At 40.6% G+C, this 27313-nt stretch overlaps 1 non-coding gene and 1 pseudogene across 2 annotated transcripts; both read right to left on the bottom strand.

Annotated features, from left to right (window-relative positions):
• Positions 1–225: 225 nt before the first annotated feature.
• On the bottom strand, positions 226–11139 carry LOC148670202 (uncharacterized; annotated as a pseudogene). The gene is made up of 2 exons (XR_015936925.1): positions 10523–11139; positions 226–3181 (listed from the first exon to the last, which is right to left on the bottom strand). The product of XR_015936925.1 is annotated as an uncharacterized LOC148670202 (transcript).
• A 14722-nt stretch (positions 11140–25861) lies between these two features.
• On the bottom strand, positions 25862–25933 carry trnaw-cca (transfer RNA tryptophan (anticodon CCA)). The gene has a single exon. It is a non-coding gene; the product is annotated as a tRNA-Trp (tRNA).
• Between the last annotated feature and the right edge of the window lie 1380 nt (positions 25934–27313).

Here is a 27313-nt window from a genome sequence, read left to right as displayed (position 1 = left end):
CAACCCTGAATCGAGTGGATGGGTATATTAATGTATATTAATCATCTTACATATTCCTGTTTTTCACTCTATAGGCATCCTCTCACGAGGCACCAGTAAATGTAGGGGTTTTGTGCTTAACTGGGACAATTATTAATTATAGCAGCAAGTCACAAAACTTATTCTTTTGATGGCTATTAGAATCAACCTTGCAGGATAACTCAAACAACGCACACACGCAGATACTAATACACAACAATACATTTATTAATACAAAAAATGTGCATAAACATAACAGATCTTATAGAGGGGGTTAGCAGTATACAAAAGGTATATATTCAATCACGAAGAGTTACAAACCAAGAGGGACATACATTTTATATATCATTCATTTAGACCATTTTGTAAATGAACTTTGTTACAACTTGTACATTAGATACTCAAAAGCAAGTACATGACTCATAGGAATTAAATTGCTATCAACTCAGGTTGAGGTAACAATTGAATTCTCGAGCTGTAATGCAGAAAGTTGAATACTCATCCGCTCTATGGGGATTCAGATCTCCCGCGGATGCAAAGAAGCAGTGGCAGGCTGTTGCCGTGTCCAATCGGTGCTCTCTGGCCTGGTGCAAGGCAGTGCTGGTTCGACTTGAGAGAAGGAGAAGGAGGGAGAGATTTCTGCTGAGGTGCGCTGCTGATGCTCTCTGAAGACCTGTGTTGGCTGAAACTAGCAGAGTTTGCACACAGAAAAGTCACACTCTTTAGACAGGAATAAGACCGGTTCGTTCCCGATGTAGCGCGAGTCCTGAATACTGATATTCAGCTGTCCACAGTTCCAACCGTAGTTCACTCGTTGATCAGGTGAGCATTCGCGGTGGGTTCACGAGGCTTGCTGCTGGGCTAACCTCGGGTGGATCCTTTGGTTACACGCTGGCAACCTCCATTCTCAACTCTTAGAACAAGGAAAAGTCCTGGCACTGGGACACACTGGCCATTACGTGACTGTCTGAGCCGAGTCTGAGGATGTCCAGGAGGAGCTGGAGTTGTACCTGGAGGAACTACGGTCGCTCATTGGTTGAAAGTTCGTTGGGCATTCAAGAATCATTTCGTGACTTACTGCTACAATTAACAATTGTCCCGGGAAATGCACAAACCCCTACAGTTATTGGTGCCCCGTGTGAGGATGAGTAACCATGAACTCTGACCTTGGGGTTGTAAACCACTTGGGATGAGACTCTCCCTTGGAATCTCCCAGACAGCAAGGCACCAGCGATGACCATTCACGTGTCTCAGCTTTGGGAGTTGTTCCTTATCAGAACACACTGTCAGCTAGAAAAACACCTTAAATGTGAACCAAATGGAATCGCCTCTCTGTGTCCAGCACCACTTGAGATGAGGGAGAGAGAGACTGGCAAGGGAGCAGCAAACTTAATTCCTGTATTTTAATAAACCTTGCCGCTACAACGGTCTCTCTCCTGAGTGAATGCGCTGGTGGGTTTTTAAGTCACTTGGCAGACAAAACTCTTCCCAAACTGACTGCAGCTGAACGTTCTCTCTCCTGTGTGAATGTGCTGGTGGGTTTTTAAGCCACCTGACCGACTAAAACTCTTCCCACACTGTCTGCAGCTGAATGGTCTCTCTCCTGTGTGAATGCGCTGGTGGGCTATTAAGGTACTTGACTGACTAAAACTCTTCCCACACTGACTGCAGCTGAACAGTCTCTCTCCTGTGTGAATGCGCTGGTGGGTTTTTAAGTTACTTGACTGACTAAAACTCTTCCCACACTGACTGCAGGTGAACGGTCTCTCTGCCGTGTGAATGCGCTGGTGGGTTTTTAAGTTATTTGATTGACTAAAACTCTTCCCACACTGACTGCAGCTGAATGGTCTCTCTCCTGTGTGACTGCACTGGTGGTCTATTAAGTTACTTGACTGACTAAAACTCTTCCCACACTGACTGCAGCTGAACAGTCTCTCTCCTATGTGAATGCGCTGGTGGGTTTTTAAGTTACTTGATTGACTAAAACTCTTCCCACACTGACTGCAGCTGAATGGTCTCTCGCCTGTGTGAATGGGGTGATGCCTTTTTAAGTGACTTGCCTGACTAAAACTCTTCCCACACTGACTGCAGCTGAAAGGTCTCTCTCCTGTGTGAATGCGCTGGTGGTCTATTAAGTTACTTGACTTACTAAAACTCTTCCCACAATGACTGCAGCTGAAAGGTCTCTCTGCTGTGTGAAGGTGCTGGTAGGGTTTTGAAATGCTAGACTGACAGAAAAGCTGCTCCTCCCCGTGCCATAATGGCAGTTTGTCCACTCCATCTGAGCAAGGCCTTGAGTGATTCTTCCTCATCCTCTGATCGTGCTGGAGTCTCTTATTCTGCAAATGCTCCATGGAATGGCCTTGCTCTGTGTGCTGAAACAGAGCTGTGTTTTCTCCACCGTGACCTTCAGTGTGCTGCTCAGCAGTGTGAATCATCTGGGGCTCCTTCTCCAGCTCTCTGACACTTAAGCCGTCCAGTTCATTCAGCTGTTTCTCTCTTTGCCCAAGAACAGACATACTCTCCCATTCATTAAAACTTTCAACAATTTTCTCAGTAACCAGATTATTAAACCTGTGTGTAAACTCAACAGAATCTAAGGGATCATATGATTGTTTTAGACTGTGCAATGACAGTCTCTCCACTTGAACAGAACAAGGCCTAATTCTTATCAAGCCCTGTAGGAGCTGCTGTTGCTCCTCCCTGTACTGACTCTTCTCAGTGTGCTGTGACTCAGTACTTTTCTCTTTACCAGACACATCAGTCTGCTTCTCTGCAGGGTCAATCAACTTGGGATCCATATCCTGCTCTGTAAGATATAAAACATCCAGTTTTTTACTGTGCTCTTGTACAGAGACGCAGCCAAGTTCATTACAACTTTGTGTAATATTGATTGTGTCCAGATTATTCATCTTCTCTGTAAAATCATCACATACTAAGAGCCCAGGTGGCTCACTCTCAGGCTCTGTCTTCATCATGGGCACAGAGTCCAGATCCTTGACACTCTGTCTGCTGTCTGTGTGCTGCTCACTAAGTGCCTCTTTCCCTTCTGCGGCAGTGAGCTCTGTCTCCTGCATCAGACTGGAGCTCCAGTCCTCCTTCCTGTGCTGCTGTTCAAGAAGAGCCCTTTCCCCAGCATCGGAGAGAACACTGGCCTCTGAGCCTGTAAACAAAGGACAAGAAGACACGACCTTTATAAGAATAAACTTTATTTTATAGTTTTATACCTATAAAGAAGTGGCTTCTCAAAGCATTTTACAGAATGCCAACAACAAAAAATACACAAAATTAGCACGATGAGAATACACAGTTAGAGGAGACAGTAGACAGTGGTACTAAGTACAGTAGGAGCAGAGGGGTACAGAACAGTTAAATAAAGGCTTTTCTGAAGAAAAAGTTTTTGAGTCTGGATTTGGAGTTTAGAGAAGGTGACTCTCCGATATCCTTAGGGAGAGAGTTCCAGAGCTTGGGGGGATAACAGGTGAAGGCCATGTCACCCATACAATGTAGACAGGCTTGGGGGACAGTAAGGAGAGCAGAATTAGAAGAGCGAAGGTTGTGAGGTGGGGAGTAGGGTGATAACTCAGACAGGTACCGAGCCATGGAGAGTCTTATAGGTGAGCAGGAGGACTGTTAGGTCGATATGAAACTTGACAGGAAGCCAGTGCAAGGACTCCAGGATAGGAGTAACGTGATCATTTGTACTAGACCTGGTCAGGATTCTGGCTGCTGAATTTTGGACATACTGGAGTTTGTTCAATGGGGATTTAGAATCCCCAGAGAGTAGAGCGTTACAGTAGTCGATTCAAGATTAGACAACACTTTTCAGCCACAGTTAGTGATAACATAGGGCGTTGTCAAGCAATATTTATGAGGTGAATGAAAGATGTTCTGACAACATGCTGCACATGTGGGTCGAAGGTCAAATATCATCCACAAGTTTTTCAATTTAGACTGAAGCTCAAGTACAAGACCATCTACAGATAGAGTTACACATTGGTTTTACAAAGTTGATGGGTGGTGCCAATAAGCATGACTTCAGTCTTGTCACAGTTAAATGAAGGACATTTTGAGTCATCCAAGTTTTTATATCGGGGATACAAATAAATAGAATAGAGACAGCCACATCAGTGTCAGGTTTGATATGGATGTATATTTGAGTATCATCAGCATAGTAGTGATAGCTGAGGCCATGTGATCTTAAAAGCTTTAAACTACACACACGCATACAAGTACACTCACAATCAATTCGGGTTGTTTAAACATAGTGGAATAAGTGGGTATAAGGGCGTGTTCTGATTTAGCTTCGTCAGAAACCTAACTACCATGTAAAAAGTCTACTGTAATAATATCACAATTACATTACATTTACATTAACAGTGCACTGAGAGAGAGAGGGGTTCATACAGACACACTGACTGCACACTACAGGACATTAACACTGCACTGAGAGAGAGGGGTTAATACTACGCTGGGCAAACGTTCCGAGGTCAAATGCTTCCAGCACGGGGGTACCTTTAAAGCGGAGATGACGGCACCGAAATTTTTTGGCGCGCCTTCTCTTTAAAGCCCTGGCCAAATATGAAGACAGTACGTACAGTTATAATTCAAACAGAATTAAAAACTACACATCCCAGTTACCATGGTGGTGCTTGTGATCATTGCGTTTAACCAACGAAACAGGGCGAAAAATCAGTCACATGACTTTGGGGCAGAGTTTCGAAAGCTTAACCTATCAGCAACAAAGCGAAATTTACACGATAGGCTACCTCAAACTGTCAGTTACACGACTGTGTATGTCGCTTAAGCCACTCCTATTTGGCATTTTAGTTATGGAGGTGAGAAGACGCCCCCCCCCCTCTGGGTGTCTGATTTGCCGCCATCTTTAACTGTTCACTGTCCGAATCGTAGTAGCTATGCGTATGAAATGAAGTTAATCCCAGCTACAAAACATATATTTTTGTGGTAAGAGGGTGCAAAACATCAGTATTTACTGCTATTAATTACTGTACGATTTATAGTTGAAATATGAGCCTAGATATAAAGTTAAAATCTCGATAAAGCAATGTAGGAAATAGAGAAAATAAATCCTTTCTGACATCTAAAATCAGTTTCGATCAAGGTCTCTAAAACGAACAAGAAAAAGAGGATTTTCGGAGGGCAATTACGCTGTGTTTATATAGAATAACTGATTTAGGAGCAATCTAATTTCTTGTTCGTATAAAACAGTGAAATGTCAGCTGCAAAAGATCGCACCAGAAACGGCACTCTCTCTGCCTGTCATAGACGTTCAGGAAAGGCTGAATGAAGTCATGTCAAGTACAATAATTCGGTGATCAATAATAACAGTTGTAGGACAAGAAACAAAAGATAGTGAAAACTTAAGGCTAAAACTCAAATTCATTCTACAAATTAATGCAAATGAAAATTCAGGACGTTTAAGTGCTAGAGGTGTAAAAAATACAAAAATGCACATGGGCAAAAAGTTTTAGAAATGGAGCAGGTGTTGCTTTGAAATAAGCAAACAGAAAAAAAGCCATGACTACAGTGCAGAAGAGGGATGCAGGAACACTTGCTTAGATATACAAAAAAATCACAAAAAGGTGTATGTTACAAAAGAACATGCAAACATGTTCATCATGTATATGAACATGTACATCAATTTCCCTTCGCGATCAATAAAGTCTTATCTATAAACATGAAACAGAGTGAGGAATCAGAAAATTATCATGCATAAAAAACAGCAATTCTGTCAGTGAGCCCTAAATGAATTAATAGCAACCATGGTTTCATGGAGGGCTTCTCAGATAGTTGGGCATTCAGGTAGATTGGCAGGTGAAAGGATCTGTAAACATATTTTGTTAAAGCAAGTCAGTTTTTTCCACAACACATAAAATACATTTTTCCAAGTTTAGCCTTTGTCACTAATGAAACCACTAAAGAAAGACATAAATATAGGAATCTTAAGATTTTTTTTATTCAATGTTGGTAGCAGGATGAACTGTCAGGTTGAGCTAAGTGTATATTTTGTCGCAGAGTTGCTGCAAGATGTTAACAGTGAAAAAAGGTATTTAGAAATGAGTTATTTCAAGAAGAACATTTTCAGAATAATTGCAAATCTAGCAGGATAGAGAAAGCACAGAAAACAGGCAGTTAGATTGATCAGATTAGTATGAAAAGTCATTTAGCAAAGGGAATGAGAAGAGTGACAAACTAGTATACTTTAGATCTTTTTTTCTGAACCAGGGAAAATCTGATCATGTTTCTCTAATTTCTGAACCAGGGAAAATCTGATCATGTTTCTCTATAACAATAATAAAAAACTTTATTTTATATATCACCATTAAAGGTGGCATCTCAAAGCAATACAGTAGATATAAAAACAGATAAAAGGACCACAGATTACAAAGTAAATACATATAAGAAAGACAAGCAGTTAGAGGTGCTACCAAAATTAGAAAACGAAGCAGATACAGACACTAAGTCTTCTGAAAAGAAAGGTTCTGAGGTTAGATTTAAATGCATTTAGGGTACGTGACTGATATCACTGGGAATACAAATTGAGAGCTCTGGGGTGCAGCTAGAGAAGACCCTGTCACCCACAGAATGTAGATGTTCTTGAGGACAGCTAGAAGACCAGAGTCAGATGGACAAAGGTGGGGAGTAGACAGATAATAAGCCATATACTGTAGGTACTGAATGAGGATAAGGATTTTGAAGTTGACTCGAAACCTGATAGGTAACCAGTGCAAGGACTTGAAAACAGGTGTAATGCATCCCTGATAGGATTTTTGCTGTCATATTCTGAACATATTGAAGATTGCTCAGTGTGGATTTAATTTCCCCAGTGAACAGGATGTGCATTTATTAATTCTAGAAAAAAAAGCCTTTCTTGATTTCTCTAGTTCTTAGTTTCTCTAGTTCCCTTTAAAATAAACTATTATTCTACAATGCAGAGTATTACATGGCCAGTATGTGTTGGCTGAGTTATTGCAGGATAAAAGACTAGAGATGTTGGTAAGAAGAAGATAATTTGGGGAAAGCTGAGGAATACACTGATAACAAGCACACTTCCTAATGGAGTTAGGCATACTTTTGATGAAGATGATGAAGTTAACAGACTGTATGTTTACATAGATACTGAAATGAGGATTGTATTTTAGATTTTGTGTAGTTGCTGGCATTGAACTGTGTGTTGGATGCACATGAATTGAAGGAATGGGCAAACATAGCTGATGCGGATCCACAGAGCCAGCATATTAAGATGTTTATAATTAGAGGCAATTTGTTTAAATAACTAGGTATGGATACTGATGTGCAAGAGAGGTGGAAAGGCTGTTTCCTTAAGCCAGCACTATAAAATATTTTATTCTCAGTGAGATGCTACCATTTCATAATGGGTTTCTAACACTGTGTATAGTTCCATCCACACAGTGCCTTTACTTCCATCCATTTCTAATCTCTTTATCCAGTACAGAGGATTTGGAGCCTATCCCAGTAAGCAACGGACACAAGGCAGAATACACCCTGGACATAGCGCCAGTCCATCACAGGACAGACAGACACAAACACACACACACACCAGGGCCAGTTTTCCCATAAACCAATTAACTTACCAGTATGTTTTGGAGTGCGAGAGGGAGTCATATCACACATATGGAGAAAAACCATGTAACCTAGAGAGAACATGTAAACCCCACACACACTGCCAGGATGGCAGGAATTGAACCTAGGACCCCAGTGCTGCAAGATAGCAATGCTAACCACTTCGCCACCATTATAAATGGATGGATATCTTAGTTATCTTTCTAGTTCACAGGTTTGCATGCATAATTTAATTTTGAAAGCCACTGAGACATCAGGTACTACTGTTGTATTTATGAAAAAGAAACAAAACAAAAAACATACTAACAACTGTGCCATCCAACTCCTTAGTTAATGCATTTTATTATTCATAAACAGTTAACATTGTTAGCAAAATATTTTGAATTATATTTAACCCTATTTTTTCTTTAGTTTTGTATTTAACTTATTATATGATAGTCAGACTTAATGTATATTTGAACAATGAAAAAATATTTTTACAAGATGCGGGGGAAAGTGCAACAACTTATTACAGTGCTAAATTTAATATTATTGATTGCTAATAGTTTATGCTAACACCTAACTTTCTTAATTAGATGTATTTAAAACAGTGAACTAAGTGTAACATACTATTCAGAAATACAATCGAGAATAGTTTTGTGGTGTTTGTATGGATGAAACGTTTCTAAAATGTATAACGTAACAAAATTAAAGACGATTAAAATCTGTAATCTTTCCACTTGTAATGTCATTAGACAGAACAAGAAGTTTCTGCTTTGTCTAAGGATGGTATCAAAAAGTAGTCTAAGTGGTGAGAAAGCTGTGCTTAACGATAATTAAGTGACTTAAAAGTAAAAAGAGATGCTTCATATTGCTTGATTGATTTTAAAAACTAAGTTATAAATGCAGACGCGATCGCTGCCATAAGCGCTCCAGGCAGCAGAACGTTCGTTCTGTACTGCTGCGCTCTGCGCCTCCTCCCTCTCTCGGTGCCGCGCCCCTCTCTGACGGAGCGCAGTGGGCGGTGCGCTATTTTTTTAGAGCCTCTGATTGGGAAAAAAAGACCTGCTGATCAGTTTCACACACCAGGAAGAGAAAAGAATGGGATTTTTTCTCTTTGAAACGTGTGTTGTCTTTATGAAATTCGTGTATTTTAAACGTTTAATTAAGAAGTAAAAACCTTACAGCGTACACAAAGATTCTGAGCTGATCACGAGGAAGAAAAATCACCTATTTTTCGCGCATAAAAAGTGGTTTTTAACTCTCGAAACCTGTTTTTATATGTTTTTTTAAAGTCGTGCAATGTCTAAGTTAAGCAGGAACACATCATTATATCTCATTTTTTATTTATTTTTTAAAAATTTTAAAAATCGTTTGCCCAGCCTATTAATACAGACACACTGACTGGACATTACAGTACTTTAAAACTGCACAGAGAGAGGCGGGTTAATACATACACAATGACTGGACACTACAGTACATGAACACTGCACTGAGAGAGAGGGGTTAATACAGACACACTGACTGGACACTCCAGTACATTAACACTGCACTGAGAGAGAGAGGGGTTCATACAGACACACTGACTGGACACTCCAGTACATGAACACTGACCTGAGAGAGAGAGGGGTTCATACTGACTGGACACTCCAGTACATGAACACTGCACTGAGAGATAGGGGTGAATACAGACAGACTGAATGGACGTAACAGCATGTAAACACTGCACTGAGAAGAGAGGGATTAATACAGACACACTGACTGCACATTACAGTACTTTAAAACTGCACAGAGAGAGGCGGGTTAATCCATACACAATAACCGGACACAACAGGAAAAAGACTGCACTGAAAGAGGGCTACACACAGGCACTGCGACTGGACAATACAGCACATTAACACTGCAATCAGAGAAAGGGGTTAATAGACACACACTGACTGACTGGACACTACAGCACATTAACATTGCAATCAGAGAAAGGGATTAATACAGACACACTGACTGCACATTACATTACTTTAAAACTGCACAGAGAGAGGCAGGTTAATACAGACACTGACTGGACACTGCAGGACATAAAGACTGCACTGAGAGAGAGGGGTGAATACAGACACAGTAACTGGACACTACAGCACATTAACACTGCACTGAAAGAGGGGTTAACACAGACTGACTGGACACTATAGGACATTAACACTGCAATCAAAGAAAGGGGTTAATACAGACACACTGACTGCACACTACAGGTCATTAACACTGCATTGAGAAAGAGAGGGATTAACAGAGACACACTGCACATTACAGTAATTTAAACTGCACAGAGAGAGTCGTGTTAATACAGACACACTTACTGCACAGTACAGTACATAAACAATGCACTTAGAGACAGAGGGGTTAATACAGACACACTGGATTAATATTCCAGAGGAGTTAAAACAGACACAGACCCTGGACGACAGTAATACTTAAACCAATTAATGTCTATATACACAATCATTAGTATACTTATAAAATTTAGACCAATACAACGTAAATACAATATTTATAAATGATGTTTCCTAATGACGTTGGAGTACAAATTGATTCAAAAGTGAAACAATTGTTGAATGTGAACGAGGTGTTTTCAGCACCGTAACCGGACAAAACAGTTCAGTTTCCAATAAAGAATCCCGTTGCTACATCACACGTCTGTCCCACGTCACTCAGCATCTCTCCACTATACTCTCACCAGTGAGGAAAGTTTGATGACGGTTTGATACTTTGTTAGAACGCGTACTGATAATGAGAAGGTTTACTATTGTGAGATGTTTTTTTTTTTAAAATAAAGTTTGTTGTTTAAAAAATCTCACCATTGAGTTAGTTATAGACACTGGTTTTTAACAAACACACACTCTGACTTCATACAAGTCACCACACTGACCTGAGAGCTGCAGTTCCGTGTCCATTTCTTCTTTTATTTCTGCAGTGACTTCACAGAGAAGCGTGTGTCCAACACGATCTGTCTGTCCCTGATCTCCTCCTGCTCCCGACTCCTTCTCGCACAGCTGCAATCTCACCTTCAGGCTCTCGTTCTCCTTCTTCAGCTGCGCCATTTCACTCCCGACACTGTCCTCCACACACTGTGTGATTTTAATCACGGCCCGTCTCACCAGAGTTTGGACGCTGCGGAGTTTGTCTTGAAACTCGTCATCAGAGTCAGAAATTCTGTTTCCAAAAACTTCTGACATTTCATACACAATCGATTTGAGCAAAACCTGCATGAACGAGTCAAGCTGGGTTTGCAGATTTAACAAGCACTCCGCCATCCTTCTTCAGAGTCGATCAGAAACAAAGGCTGACTTGCGATGTTTAAACAGAACTGCTTCTTTATTTTTATTCTTCACAGATTCTGTTGTCAGGGCTGTGCTCTGTTCAAGCATAAACACAGTTGACAAGATGCTACGTTTTCAGAAACTGAAGTTATTAAAAAAAACAACTTTCTTCTTTATAGAAAAAAAATCATTCAAGCACCCACAGGTACGCTGTGTAGCGCCGTGTGATGACGTCAGTCGTTAGCGCGGCCGCGGCTTCAAAACAACCGAGAAGCGGAGCTGAGAAAGAGGAGTTTCTGCAGACGGATATAAACGTCACTGCACCTCCTAGCGCCACCTAGTCAAGAGGAGTGAATCACCTGCGACTTGCACCGTTCGTAAGTGTGAATTTTGTGAAACGGAACAGATTTATTGTTTTGCCCTACCACAACGAAAACGTCTCCCTTTGCAGGTTTTTGGTTAAAGAAAAAAATGCTGTCATATTCTTCCCAGCTGGCAGTATTTATTCTGCATCATAAGCAAAATTTGTATTTCATATTTCGCAAATTGTATGCATTTCTCGAAAAACACGTTGTCCCAAGAAAGGAAATAAATACTTCCATTAACAAAATCAAGCCATATGTGATTGTCCTTAATGATACATTCTGTATGACAAGACAGGAAGAAACGCACCTCAGGATTCCAGACACAGGATCTCCTGTTTATTGAGAGAAGTTTTAACCATCTGTCAGTTTTCATGTCCAAGGAGCTCAATTTGCATTCCATGTACAACAGCGTGTCCTCTACACCCGCCACTGAAGCACAGCACAGGCTCAGCATCTTGACATCTCCCTAACAGAGACACGCAGAGACCTTTTGGTGGGCAGTGGCTCAAAAGGGGAGAAGAGACAATTTCTGGAGCAGGATTTGTTAAGTTGGAGTATTCTGGACACAAATCAGTGCCCGCTTGTATTTCTGTGTTTTTTTAAATTTTACAGAAAGTTTAAATGTGACTTTTAAGGCATTATAATTCACAACCTTGGCAAAAAATGGTTGTCCATAATTGTTGATTATGTTTGATTAACAGTAAAAATATGACAACCCCTCTACTGAGCATATACTTTATTTTCCTGATGTAACAGATCTTAACAAGAGGGCAAAGTAAATAAAATAATTAGCATCTAATTACATGCAATACCAAATGCAATCTCTTTCCATCTTAAGAGCAAGGGTTCACATGATACATCAATTCAATTTTTTTTCCCAAAAAAGTGTGTATTGTGGGACAAATAATCAGGAAGTCGCTATAAATTATCATCTGGTACCAATTTATTTATGTATATCAGAATCAATGATGCTCCAGGAGATGCTGGAACTCACAATCTCAACATGACTCTGCTGTATAAGTATGCTGACCTATTGTGCCACCGGAGCAGCGTGAGTCCCTCTCCTCACACAGACTGACGCTGCACAAACAGGGTGAAACAAGCAGGGTTTTGGCTGTAGATCCATCTCCACATGAGGGAAGGGGACAGTAATACAGCAAGGAAAAGACAGGAGAAGACACTGAAAGAAATGTGCTCACTGCAAAGGAGGAAGGAAAGATGTGCTCAGACACATAATACAGATTGGTGGATAATTTGAAGTGACTTTTTTATTGTCAATCAGCACACGGATTTCCCTTCATCTGTCTTCCTGTGGAGGACATGACGGGAAAGGGAGAGGACATGAGGCTCATGTACAGGGGGATCATGAGGTGTGTCAGGGTGAATGGTTCCCTCACGATCCTCTTTCCCGTGACCAGGTAAATGTGCCAGGGTTGCCCTCTGTCTGCCCTGCTCTACTCCTCAGTGGCTGAGCCCTTGGGCCTGGCAATTCTCAGGAAGGAGCGGGTGCACGGGTTGCCTTGCCTGGGGGCGCTTCCACCTCACTGATCTATTAATATGCCAACAACACCATAGGTGGTGCAGGCCTACTGCACTGCCTCGGGCACCAGGGTAAACCTGGAGAAGTCTGAGATCATGCCGGTGGGGAGGGTAGACACTGACCCGCTCCTTGGATACCCCTTCAAGGTGGAGACGGGTCACCTTAAGGTCCTCGCAGTCTATATTGGTATTGATGAGTAGGCCACTGGGCTCCTGCTGTGGAAGGAAAAGCTTGTTAAGATGAGGGTCAGACTTGGCAGGTGGAGATGCAAGTCCCTGACCTCTAAGGGAACGGTCTTATTGGTCAAAATGCTGTGCCTGTCCCTCTTGTGGTACCTTCTATCTGTGATGCCTCTTCCCTAGAGGATTGAGAGAGAGATTCAACAGCTGGTGGTGGGCTCTGTTTGGAGAGGGGACCCTCCACAGGTCGCCTACAACACCCTTATTGGTGAAGTCTCCATGGGTGGGCTGGGGCTGTCTGATATCGGCCTGAAGATGAAGAGCGTCCTTAACACGGATAATCATAGCGTCTGTATGGGACGTCACCTCAAGACCTGCAGGGGTGTGGCGTGGGAGTCTCTCTTGATGAGGCTGACTCTGGGGCTGGTGGAACACCTGCTCCAATTTTACAGGGAAGTCTTGCTGGCATGGGGGGAGTTCATGTCTCCTACATGCCGAAGATGAGAGCCCCGCTGCTTGAGCAGCCTCTGTTCCTCAACCACCCGGCTCAGGTCTCGATGGCGTAGATGTTTCTATGAGGCTGAATTGTCTAAGTTCAGGGATCTTCGTTACAAAATAAAGGACGGCTTTCTACCTGCTCAAGCTATTGTCGACACTGTGCGGGAGGTTGACGATGAGCTGTCTGGCAGTTAGATCCGCCAGGACTTTGAACAGCTCAAGCTCAGCCTCCTGGACAGCTGGCTGGAGAAGCTGTGACCGGTGCATGGCTCAGGGAGATGACAGTGAAGTGGGGGGACCATGGGGTGAGCCTCCTGGGGTGCACCACCAGCGTGTTCCACAGGCTGATTGTGGCAAAGCAGTTCAGGGCACCGGTCTTGGAGGTGATTTGGGGAAAAATCTTCCCCCACTTCGAGCCGGCGTGGCTGTGGGCATGTCTGAAGCTGCCTTTCCTTTCCCAGAGGTTGAAGCAGCTCGACAATTTCATCCAACATAATTGCATTTTATGAAAATGGTGCTGCAGCACCTTCTGTATGTCTGTTGTGTCCCATGGCTTGTGAGAAGAAGAGAAAGACCCCTATCTCTTTTGCCTTCCGGCATTGTTTCTGGTTTGTAAAATAACTGTTTTTGACATCAGCTTCTCCGGTGCTGTTAGAAATAAATATAAATAGGTATGTGGAATTTTAACAAATCTGGTGTTTGAATCAATTAAGGGGTGGCTCCATCTGCTTTGTAGTTATAAAAAAAATAATAAAAAATGTTAGTGAAGCTTGATATGAGGGTATTCTGTGTTTTTACGAGTTGGGTACTTAATAGACTTTTGGGTTTGGATTTTGAATCATTATTGTCATGCTCAGGGTGGGACCAGCTTATTTCTTCATAGAAATGTTTACACACTATAAACAAGTAAACCATGTACACTCAGGAAAAAATCTCAATTTCAATTTCTCATCTAGTCTATTTTGATCTTACAGAAGATTGATATTATTGATATATTATCTTATCTGTATTATTGATAGAGCTCATGTATTTGTTGAAGAGTATTTATATTCTTGAGAGAACAACTGTACAACTGTAGTATTAACAGCGACTCTGCATTAAATACTATCTCCATTTTTTTAACTGCTTCAATTCAGAGTAGCGGGGTAGGCAGAGCCTATCCCAGCATTAAATGGGCACAAGACAGGATACGCCCTGAATGGGACACTACAGACACACATTCACACCAGGGCTGGTTTTCCCAGAAGCTAATTAACTAAACTCAAGCGAACAATGGTACATGCACATACCAAGGGAGCAGATAGAACGCCAGGAACTGAACCAGCAATGCTAACCACTGCACTGCCTTGTCACCCTGACAGAGATTTAATATAGAATAATCCACAACACAAGTCATTGATCTCCCTTCTTCCTTTATTTCTTATCTACACTCTGGTTTATCGATTCTCTCTTCCTAGTGTAGTGACTCCTTTCCTCTTGATTCTCAACTTTATTTCAGTATTTTTTTCAGATCCCTTCTTCTCTTCATTCTAGTCTGGTGAGAAGTCAGGCTCCAAACAATACCTTGAGCAGTTTCTGCAATTTAAAATAATAATAATAATAATAATTAATTCTGCTTCCTCTACTAATGATATCACTCCTGCTGCTGCTTACAACAGTAAATTCCCCCCTTATGTTTATAGTACTGATGACACTGCTAGTGCTCTGAATAATATCACAACTGTTTCTACTGCTGCTCCTGCTAAACCTACAGTCTGGACATACCTAGAGGCTGCTCTTCTCCTCCTTCACTCTCTTCTTCTGAGCTTTCATTTGTCTCTTCTTTTTCTCCACTTCCCATCTCCTCTTCTCCACCTCCTGCTTCATCTGTTCCATCTCCTTCTATACAGTGTGTCCAATAAGAGTCTGTCCAGATGATACTATACAGTGTATCTAGTAAGAGTCTGTCCAGATGAGTTTATACAGTGTGTCCAATAAAAGCCTGTACAGGTGACGCCACACAAGGACAGAGGTTCTGTTCACTTCTCACCTGTCTCTGAGTCTCAGGAACTCTGAAGTTCCTCAAAGGAGGGGGCTCCTCCAGGGGTTGATGGGGGCGGCATGGCACAGTCACCAGGGGTTTCTCTGAGCTCAGATGATTGAGGAGGGAGGGCCCAGGGGCGCCGAGGTCCAGGAGAGGGAGGGATGAACATCTTGTTTTCTTTAACAGCCTCGCCCATCTGGATCGTGCGTCTCCTTGGCTGTGGAGACTGAAGACACACAGAAGACCTTTCTGTTCCTGCTGAGTCCCACAACAAGTCAGACTGTCCTAAGACTACTACAAAGAGAAAAAATTAACCTGCTATTCACAGACCTCAGCTACAGGGACTCCCAGGTTGTTCTGCAGGATGAGGTCGAGCTCTGCTGCAGACTAGCAGAAGCACTTGTCCACCTCAGAGAAGTGACACCTGACCTTCGTGTTTTCGAAGTAAGACTTCAGTGTCTCCTTCGCCTCCTCCTAGTCATCCTGCTTCATGATTCCTGTGCCCTGGAAGGGAAAATCCTAAGAAAATGGGGAGAGAGAATCAGGCAAGATGTCCTGACCATGTCTGCTGCCGTCAAACCAAACCTCCATTATCAGAGCTCTCGTTGTGTTGCCTGTTGTCTTCACTGTTTTAATTTTGGGATTTGGTAAAATTTCTTACCATATCCTCTGTTAAACTTCACTTACTCAGTACCAACTCTTGTACCAAAGAGAGAGAACAAAGACAGTGAATCATCATCATCATACCTCCACAGCGCCAGACAGGAGATGCAACCTAGGGGTGGAACTGTGGTATCTCTAAAGCCAAAAGAGAGGGGGAGGGGGGTCACCCCACTGTTAATAGAGCCAATAGAGAGAGAGAGAGACACCCCACTGTTAATAGAGCCATTAGAGAGAGGGGGAGTAACCCCACTGTTGCCATCGATGACCAAGAGTCTCACCACCCACTCTATGATGTCCCCTAGTGGTGATCTGTAAGCGGTGTGTTTTTCAGCCACCCACTTGAAATAACAGCAGGCTGGTGTCCCAGCCCAGCTCCTGTCTCTCTCCCCTTGGATCTGGGAGATTTCCAGGTTGAGTGGGGTGACGCAGTTATCTTGGAAAGCTGAGGGGGTCAGGAGAGTCGCCCCAGCCCCTGTACCGCCCCGATACCACAGTGTAAGCTGGACAAGGGGAGGGGTTTCAGTGACTCACTAATCCCACATATGCTGCCTCCAATCCAAACTTGGCCAGGATCTCATCGTACAACTCCAGGCAGTCAAGCTGGATGGAAGACATCGCATTCTGAGCCCTGGGCCACACCCGGCTCTCCTCAACCTAGAGCAGCCCCTCCAGTTCGACCCACAGGTCCTCCCCGAGCCACCACAGGGCAGCCGGGGCCTTACCTACACTCTTACCTACAGTTACACTATAACTAACACACAAATACGGCCAATATTACAACAGTAACACTGCAATTAAGGCTTACAGTATCATTATTACTAACAATAACACAAACTTAGTAGTACACTAATAATACCAATAATAACAATAATACTATCAAAAGAAATAACATGACAATGAGTCTTAATATTCTGACACTAACACTATGATTATCACTAATATTAACATGAATACTAGAATTAAAACCAAAATTAAAAGTAGCTCTATCATCACTAATTCTCACATGAATACTAGTATTCAGTAGTGCTATCATCATTAATACACACATACAGATGCAGCGGTACAAAGTGCGCGGTACACACACGTACCGGAGGTAATTGGCTACGACGTCGTACATTGTGACGCTCGATGACGCGCGGTACCGCGGTATGTGATTGGTTGAACGACAGGGGCACTCGTGGTCCATTGGTCTGTCGTAGAAAGATTTACAGTAAACGTCTTTACTGTGCCCGTTGTAGTATTGAATATTCATATGGAATTTTACCACTGAAGGAAATCTTAGTAGCTGAGCATAAAAATAATAGGAGCATACTGTAACGCGTGTGAAGGCCATAAACAATATTCATTTTGGAACGTAAACATACAGTATATAGCTGGTCTTGGTACTTTAAAGAAAAAATACACACCAGTATTCCATTTCTCCCTAAACATTTTAAGCATCGAAGTCTTTAACTAAAGAGATACCGGAGTCAACAAGCATACTTTTAGAATTTGATTAAAAGGGAATATAATATGGAATCGCGTATCTAAAGAAATTAATAACGATATAATTATATTCATGTACCGCAACACAAGAATAGTACACGCTGTACATTGTCTGTCGATAATGTTTCTGTATTGCTTTTTCAGCACTCTGCATGTGACCCTGCCGTTGGCGCTGTGGGTTAGGTTGCTGATTCCCATGTCACATGGTCTGTGATTGAATCCCACTATAACTCTGACTTATTGCTTTAACAAACATTTCTTTGAAAAAATTAAACGTTTCCCTTGGTCAGAGATGAAATAAAACCTCACTCGCACCAAACAAATTTATATTTCTAAATATCACAACATGATTGAATTTAAGTATTTTTAATAACAATGAATAGTCACCTATGCGTTACAAAATAAACATATATATTGATTTGAATTGCGTTTTGATTTAAATCGTAAACACGTGTTTAAATATATGTGTTTAAAGGCGATATATAAAAGCGTTGATTCTTATGGAATGTGTTCCGCCGGGGATTCAAAAAATTTATTTTTTTTAATCGCGTATCTAAGGAAAATTGCAGTATCACTTTGTTCATGCACAAACAGTGGCATGTTACATTATTAATTTGGGTGTCTCCTCTTGCCAGAAAGCTCTAAATTGCGGTTTTTGACTTTTTCTAAATTGCAACCCATAAATAAAGCTGATACAGTTTAGACTTACTGTATTTTAAACTGTATTACAGCAGCACATTGGACAATGCAACGTAAATTGCAAAAATGCACTTGGAATCTTTCCAAGCCCTACTTTTTCAGGCATCTTCTTTTACTGCAACGGACATAAAAACTCTCTTGCTTTTAACAGAGCGTTTCATAATTTCTAACTACGAAAATTATTTAAACTGCGACACTTATCATTCATATCATTCAAATAAACTTTATTTTATATAGCGTTTTAAGCGAATAGGTAATTAGATTGCTCATAAACCTAATCGCTTTTTCTACATAAACCCAGTGATTGCTCTCTGAAAATGATTTTTCTTTATATTTAGGCTCAGATTTCAACTATTGATCGAATTATTATAAACTTTCTTGGAAAAATGTCTTTTATGTAAACCATGTTTGCTATTAATTCATTTAGGGCTAGAATACGTTCATTGTCTTCCAATCGAGTCGAGTTGACATTGGAAGCTTGCCACGCCCGGACTGTTACACCAACGCATTAGCATGTTAAAGCAATTTCATTGAGGAGCCTAGCTTTCTTAACTAGTAAGTACTGTACTTCCTACTTTGAAAATACCTGTGAAACCGGTTTAATTTGTCACAGCCAGCACTCCCGCAGAGAGGGGGGTTGTACTTGTTAATGTCTTAGCACAAAGCAGAAACTTCTTGTATTTTCCGATGACATACAAGTGGAAAGATTACAGATTTTAATCGTCTTTTTTCTGAACCAGGGAAAATCTGATCATGTTTCTCTATAACAATTATAAAAAACTTTTATACTAAAGAATATTACTTAGTAATATAAATCATCATATAACTACCAAAAAAACAGGTTGTTTTGAGTGTCTGAACATTGTCTCTTTGCACCTGTAGTTATTTGCAGCTGGGAAAGCTAATGATTATGATCTGGGAATGTAACTGAGATTTTTTTCTCCATAATAAGCAGCTTTGCAGCAGGTTATTTGTTTTCACTGCTTGAGAGGTATTGGAATGCTGCAAGCAAACATGCAGCTGTAAAGTTTAGCAGTTTTTAATGTCATGCTCTTAAGAAATAAAGCCTTTAGACAATTAGGAGGTACTGGTATTCACAAGGTAGAAGGTGGTGTTTTCAGAGGCCTAAAGGGAAACTGTTATACCTAATGATTAAATACTTGATTTTTTTACTGCATTGTTTATGTATGATCTGTGTAAATCAGCTGAAAAGCTGAGATAAAAAAAGATGTATGCATCTAAATAACTGGACCTCAAATAGCAGACCTTATGAGCAATACTGTGTGTATTTATTTAAAATATTTATAGCTCCTCTGGAAAGTTTGTGGGGGAAAAAAAACTGATGTGCTGAAACAGTACAATTAAACACGCTCTGCAGAAAAGGTGATGGTTGTTAGGTCAGTTTCAGTTTTACACGTACAGTACACATTTGATTTAATTAAAATTATGAGGTACCCTGTATCTGCAGGACTCAAGAGGCTCTCAGTCATGTCACTTTGCAGTTGATGTCTCCTAGAGGTTCCTAGATTCTTATTGTAAATAAAAGGAACAGCATACAGTGGGACTTTTTCAAAAACGGGGAACAAATTTCAACATGTGACTGCACCGAGCACACAAATATTGGTTCTAGGCTCCTGAATCACCTTTGGTCCCTGGATCATTGCTTTTAACCATTTACACAAGGTTTTTACTGTAAAGCACTTTCACAGCTCAACATAAATGGACCTTCTGGGGCACAGGCTTTAAAGGAGCTTTTTAAAAAAAACAGACTTTGCATTTCCTGTTATAAGCTATTCTTTTAGCATATGACAAGCATGCCCTTATTATGGCGATATCCTCCTAAACATTGGAGAAATCTAGAAGTTCAATTAAAACAGAAATGCTTCAAATCACTTGGGATACAACAAAAAAGTGGTGTATTATAAAGTGTGTTAAAAATGTAGCTAGTTTGTTTTCATACCCTAGATTATAATAAAACCTCACCATTTAACACCAACAGGTGTTTTCTTGAAGTCTGCTAGCTTCAAAGTTTATGGTTTGGCTTTTGTGTATAATGATAGTGAACTGCATCGGAAATGTAGGAAAGTAAGCATTAATAAGCAGGAAAATTAAACCTAGAAACACCTAAAGTACTGGACTATATTACAGATAAACTACCGATCTACCTTTTAAGCCTGTACAACCTGCAGAACTCCAGCTTTAATTGATTGGATTCAACAGCCTAAGTTTTAAGGTTATCCTTACAAGTGTGGAAAAGCATGGGCGTAATGTTGCAGCCTTCACTGTTGTTTTAGAAGTTGTTTTTTTCCAGCTGTACATGAACATTTCTGTCTTGAGTCTTTCTTAACAATATGGTGTAAACAGTGTCTGGTTTCTACTGTGATCATTATTTCATTACTGAAGCAGCCTTTTGATATTTGCACAGTATTTTTTGTTGCTATGGCTGTTTTCATATTCGTAGTTTTCTTCTGTTAAAACTTAAAATCTCTCGCATTAAATTGGCTACAAATGCAAGAATTCAACCAGATATTCTTACTTGTAAAATGTCTACTGTTGCATTGCAGTTAGTTAATGTAGTTAGTCCATAGTCAGCAATCTAAACTTTATTGTTAAGCTTTAATGATTGATGTTGTGCCAGTAACCTTTAGAAATACTATAGCACTTCACAAATGCTTTGTGTGTTTGGAAATCTTTTGAGTAAAAGCCTTATAAAAATAGGTTTAGTTTTTACAGGAAATCACAAAGAAATAGGATGGTATAATTCTTATAATTGCTTAGTGATTGTATTTGGAAGATTATGGACTAAACAGACTTCAGGGATGCCAGTGGATCATTGTGCTATTTGGAATTATTCCAAAAATCAAGTGACCTCTTTGCTGTAGTATTTTTAGAATTATTTATTTAATTCCTATTGGAATAACATGGAATAAACCTATTACCTATTCTTATACAGCCGCTTGGACACACCGCTCTGAGGCATCTGAGGTCGATGTGCGCTGAGCCTGGTCGCCGAGCAAAATCATGCCCAAGGGGGTTGGCCCTCGTCACGAGGTGGCTGAGAGGTTAAGGCGATGGACTGCTAATCCATTGTGCTTTGCACGCGTGGGGTTGAATCCCATCCTTGTCGGTTTATGTTTTCGACTTGTGATCCGTTTCTAAGTCGGACTTGCTTTCTTTAGCTACTGTAGTAGAGCAGTAATATTTCTAGCGTTGGCTGAACATGGCTTACAGCAGTAGCTGACAGATATAGTCTCTTAATATTTAGGTTAAATTGATGCTTTGTACTGCTTTCACCTGATATTAATAGTAGTCCTGATGAACGATTTAGGGACATGGCGCATCTTGAAAATGTTCTTGTTAATTTCAGTTTGGAAAAGATGCACTCACCAGAAGCAGAAACTGGTCGTATCTGCTAAATGTGCAATGCAATAGCAATGTCTTGCTATGAGTCCTTACCTGTTACAGGAGGCGTTGTAGGACTTTTTTAGTTCAGAAAAAGCTATCAATTCATCTTACATTTCTACTCCATCAATATTAGCAATGCTATCTTTACTAAGCTCTAAATATAGCTCTAAATAAATGCCAGTTTTAAAATACATTTTAAAATAAATGCTATTCCATATGTTGTAACTTTGTGGTATTTAGAAATTTTATCTGAGGATGCAAGGGAAAGTATTATACAACTGTGAAAGAGGCTTGTATTTTAATACAATTTTCGATCAAAAGAAAACCAAAGTCCCTATGATATTACCGTCAATATCCCTTGATATCAACGTTCAGTTGAAAGATTTGAAGAAACTCTCAAACAAGCAACTGCAGTAGCAGAGAGTTTTGATTTGAACCGATGCTTGCAGCTCAATACTCCATTCATCCTTGAAAGAAGCAAAGACAGGGATGTTTTGAGTGTCTCCATGATCCTCTTCTCAATCCAAAAGAAAGGTTTTATATGATCCTGATCCCAATAGAAAAAGGGTCAATTTCAGCCTGCACTGATGTCCCTTCAAACGTTTTATAAGAACTCTGGTCCATTTCTTCTTCTGAACGAGACTATGGGAGTGAGTATTTTGACGTCGAACTCGGATTTAAATAGAGGAACACTACACTACATTGGGCTACATGTGTGACAAAGCGTTTACTTTCCGACCTCTTGATAGCTCAATTGCTAGATCTTAAGACTGTAGACAAAAACAGTGGGCATTTCTTATGTCCCTGGTTTGAATCCAGCTCGAAGGATGGTGTTTTCTTGTTCCTTAATCAAAAAGTGAAAATTGCGAATTTGTCTTTTACTTTGATGTTCACCCGAAAGCTCAGTATACAAAGAAGTAAAGGCTCCTGTTCTGGATAATCCTCACGTCTGATTGTTTTGCTTAGACCTTTAAAATGTACACTGTGGACTGTTTGCTCTTCCTAACACAATTAAAAAGCCGCTGACAAACTTAACGATCGGGAGTTTAGTTCAGTGATAGCGCGCACTTAAGATGCTCCGTTATCTATCGCCGGCATCTCTGTATTCTTTTTAAACGCGATATTGTTTATTTTTCGTGTGTGAATTTCAGGCTGACTCATAAACCCTTTGTCTGTTTTAAAGATACATTATTTTAAACCAGACATAATGAAAGACGTAGTAACTAGACACACGTACAACACACATGAATAGTAGCAGCTCTGAACTCAATGTGGTGCTGGATGGGAATGCAATACAAACGCCAATGGCACAATGGATAACGTGTCTGATTACGGATCAGAAGACTGTAGATTTCTACTCCTTCCTGGTTCGTGAAAAAGCTTTTAAACCACACTACTCAACACTGACATCGTAGTATGTGAGGTCCTACACAACCTTACTATCGACTGGATGACTGGTCTTCTGTTCTATCTCCGATTCTTTCCGCACATTCCTGCTATTTCACCACCGTTATTGTAGGATAACAGCCACAGACACGAGAAGATATACTATTCCGAACAAATGTCTTAAAAAATCACGTTGAAAAGGGTGACAATAAGTTTTTGTTTCTTTAACGTAACCTTATTTTTGCCTGTAAAGTTCACATTATTTTCTGTAGCCGCAAATCCCCAATATTTCTGCTGTCTCCTGAGAAACACAAGCGTGGAGTCAAATCATATTAAATAACACAACACATCTATTAATGTAACACCCAGATGTGACAGAACACATGTAAGACTTACACACAGCTTTTAATATGTATCTATAGTGAATTTGCAGGTATCCTGGGGAGGGAAGAGAACTGATTTTAAGGAAATACATATTTAAAGGGGATGTAAGTCTTAAATGTGTTTTGTCACATCTAGGTGTTAACTGAATAATTTTTTAGCATTATTTATTGTGTTTTGACTCTATACTTGTGTTTCTCAGGAGACAGCAGAAATATTGATATTAACATTTATATTCACATTCCCGGTGATATTGACATAGGTACTCAACTATTTACTTGTAGTTTGACTCGTGTCAAAAGTTGAAAATCTCTCCAAACATCAAGATGGCTAAGGACGTGCAAAGAAACTCAATCACATTTAGAGAAGGTAATGTTTAGATCGGATTAATTCGAAGTGTGTCTCTGGGTGCGTTTGATCTACCAACATTGTGTTTAACTGAAGGACACCCTGACTGAGTGTGCCATAGAAACTGACACATGTCGTATTCTTCTACATTCACAGATTTTTGGCTAAAGTAAAAACAAATCGTTGTCATTTTCCTGCCAGCTGGCAGTAATTATTTTGCATTGATAAGAAAGATGAGCACTTTATCTTTCGCAATGTGTGGATTTCTTGAAAAACAAGTTGTGCCAAAAACTAAATGAACACTTCCTTTAAACATAATGCAGAAGCATGTTGTCTATAACAATAAGCGGTGCGAGAAGACAGGAAGAAAGGCACCGCTGGGTTTTGAACCTACGATCTTCTGTTTACTAGACAGGCGCTTTAACTAACTAAGCCACAACGCCGGCGAAGTACTTCCCTTTTACAGCCAGGTGGACACACCACTCTGTCACATCTTTGTTCGGTGTGCGGTGAGCCTGCTCGCTGAGCAAGTTGAGAAAGGATGTGAAATGGCTTTTATCCGGCAGTTTCATTACTAAGGAGCTCAATATTTTTTTTGATGATCTACAGGGTGTCCAGTGCAACACAGGCGATGGACTGCTGGGATTTGGAGCCAGGATTTCCCGTTATCTAGACAGGTGCTTTAACCAACTAAGCCACGGCGCCGGCAGAATTCTCCTCTTTTACTGCCGATTGGACACACCGCTCTGAGACACCTGCGTTCAGTAAGCGTTGAATCGGCTGGCTGAGCACGTTGCCTCCTTTACATTCAATAGGAGCCCCGACACTAAGAGAAACGTACGGAAATGGCTTTTATCGGGCACTTTTCATGTCCAGTGCGCTTGACATCTCCCACAGACGACAGAGTTCATTTACGACAGTTTTCCTTTCTTTCTTTCTTCTTTCTGTACTATTTGATGGAAAAAAACGAGAAACCATGTAAGGTTAAATGTCTTTTTTCATGGAGAAAACGTGCACCAGGAAATGTTGTGTTTAGAAGAAGTGAGTTAACGTGAAAAGTGACCTAATTTACCGGAGCAAATGCTCACCTAGCAAGGTCTGCTTTACTACAAGAGAGAAGTAGAGTGAAAGACGTGATCATTTCACACCGTTGTGGAACAAAACGCTTTTTTCTTTGAATTCTAAATCAATTAGAAATTCAGAGCGACACATAAATGCTTTGTCTGTTTAAAAGTGATGATTTTTTAAAACTGATAAAAATGTAGAAAGCACGTTTCTCTCAAATTGTAGATGTGGTGGTGTACTAGTAGCGGAGCTGAACTCACCAAAGCGCAATTCAGTTATGTGACGGCCTAGTTGTTTAATGGGTAACGCGTCTGATTTCGGTTTATAAGATTGTCGATTCGACTTCTACCGGGGTTGTGTGATTTAAATCAGGCTCCTCAGAAATAGATGTCCGTTATGTAAATAGACCGCACCTGAAAGCAAACGTTGGGTCTGGTTTCCTTTCTTTCCTGCATGAAATAGCAAATCGTTACAAGAAACACCAGCTAATGTCCTATAGCATTAATCATTTAAGCAAACATGAATATACTGTAGGTCTTGGTACATGGGAGTGGAGTTCAACTACAATTAAAAAAGGACAAATTATAATTACAGGCTTCAGACACTTTTTCATACAAAAGTGACCAAACACTCCCTAACTTTCAGGTTTGCTTGAAACTGTAACAAAAAAGCGGTCTGAAACTTCCATTCTCTGATGTCACTGTCTCTAAAGTCGGACGTGATGTTTCGCGGATGTGCAGTGTGCCTTTTCTCTTGTCGTGTTCAAGATGAAACACTGCATAAACTCCTGACTGGGTGTTCCGTACTGCTCTGTTATTTCATTCAGATTACCTAGGTGGTGTACAGATAAAACGCAACTGCGTGGTGTAAAATCCAGGTTCGGCACCAGGAGCATCTACAAACACATCAGCTGACCTCGACGTGATTTGAACAAGCAACGTTCTGATCTGGAGTCAGACGCGCTACCGTTGCGCCACGAGGTCACTCACCACAAGGGCTTTTAATTCACCCAAAGAGAACAATCAGCGTCCCTGAAAAAGATTTTCAAAAAAGATTTCATTCTCTCCTGTGAGGAGCGCCGCTATTCCAACGAGGGTCTCTTCTTCCCAGACCACAGATTATTCTTCCTGCCCGGCTCTTTCACAGAGAGCAGACACACCGTCCCCACTAATGTCTTCACTACATCTACAGATCTGACCCCCTACAGCCCCGATATTCCTGGACAGGATATTTACCACCAGCCTCGTGAACTTCTCATCTTGTCCTCTCCCAGGAGGAGAACAATTAACACAGCATCCTCTCTCCATTTAGCAAATAACACAAAACACTGTTTACCTGTGAAGACAGAAAACCAGGCTCCAGGTGAGGCTTAAACTCACAAACTCGGCATGACTCCACTGATTATGTCATTTGACATGGCCTGAACCAGGAAAGAGATTGGAAGTCGAGAAGTTATGGTGTTGTTTTAATACTTGCCTACTCTTTTAATATTCAGGTTAAATATTTTATTTTGGAGTACTTTCAATTGATATTAATCCTAGTCCCAATGAACGATTCTGGGCCATGGTGCATCTTAAATAATGTTCTTATAGGTTTCATTTCCAAAAACAACTCAGTAGCAGGCTATGCGGAACAAGCAAACACATTAGAACTGTTGTGAATGGAGTGGAAATAATTAAGTCACTAAATAACAAGCTTATGCACCACTCACTTGAAAATTGTTATATTTAACAAAAATTGCTTTCCAGACACCACAACTATTCACAATAATTTTATCAATACATGTCTTAATGAAAAGTGTAATTTTTTAATAATTAACTTTAATGTCCATCTTTATTAGTAGATGTTTACACGTACAGCCTTTAATATGCGATATTGAATTTTCAGGTATCCTGGGGAGGGAAGAAAACTGAAATGAAGGAAATACATATTTAAAGGGGTGTGTTCTGTCATATCTGGGCGTTTGAATAGATTTGTTGTATAATTTATTGTGATTTCACTCTATACTTGTGTTTCTCAGGAGAAAGTAGTTACATTGGGGATTTGAGGGTACAGAAAATACATTGTGCTGTATGAGTAAATGTAAGGATATGTTGAAAAAAACGTATTGTCACCTTTGTGAATGTCATTATTAGATACCTGTTGATCGTTCAGCGACCTAGGCCTCCCTCTGGACTCTGCACTGAGTTGAAAGCTACGGGAGCTCCTCACTGCTTGTCCTGTATTGTTACCTGTGCTCTCGTCTATATTATCTACGTGCAGCACAGCACCAAGAACACCATAAACTTTGTGACAGAAAGTGCTTAAGAGCATGAAAAATATTGAACATTTTAAACATTAATAGAACAACTTCTATGTTATAC

Source organism: Lepisosteus platostomus, chromosome 5 (genome assembly GCF_059453375.1).
Source record: "Lepisosteus platostomus isolate fLepPlt1 chromosome 5, fLepPlt1.hap1, whole genome shotgun sequence".
In the NCBI taxonomy this organism is placed as follows: Eukaryota; Metazoa; Chordata; class Actinopteri; order Semionotiformes; family Lepisosteidae; genus Lepisosteus; species Lepisosteus platostomus.
The sequence above is the reverse complement of the archived record's forward strand: the minus strand, read 5'-3'. Positions and strand labels throughout refer to the sequence as shown.